Source organism: Morone saxatilis, unplaced genomic scaffold, assembly GCF_004916995.1.
Source record: "Morone saxatilis isolate NCDOM2014 unplaced genomic scaffold, NCSU_SB_2.0 Contig9, whole genome shotgun sequence".
NCBI lineage: Eukaryota > Metazoa > Chordata > Actinopteri > Moronidae > Morone > Morone saxatilis.
In genome coordinates, this window is record NW_023340268.1 from 5293979 (window position 1) to 5294388 (window position 410).

Below are 410 nucleotides of genomic sequence, written 5' to 3' on the forward strand. Positions count from 1 at the left end.
GAGGAAACAAAAAACTGCAGCTGCACACACATCTGACCTCAATCTCACCGCTGACACACTAAAACCAGTCAGCACGGGGCCAGGAGGAGTTAACGCTAAATAATGCCTCGCTGTGTGCTTGTTCTGAGTGTTTCACAACCGTCTATAGGACAAAATGTTCACTTCTTACCGGCTGATGTTTCATGTTCACAAACACTCAGAAGCTCCTTTTGTTTTCGGGAACAAAAGGCAACTGGAGAAAGAACAACAAGTGCACACATACTCCTGTGTCAACACGAGCAGTCACAAGTCTGCGCTTCCGCCCTATCAGCTGTGGCTCTGCAGCGGTGCGGGGCGTTGCCAGCGGTTTCCTCAGAATAATGTGACGAGGAGGGGAATTCCTGTAAGGCCCAGGAAGAAAGAGGGGGGGG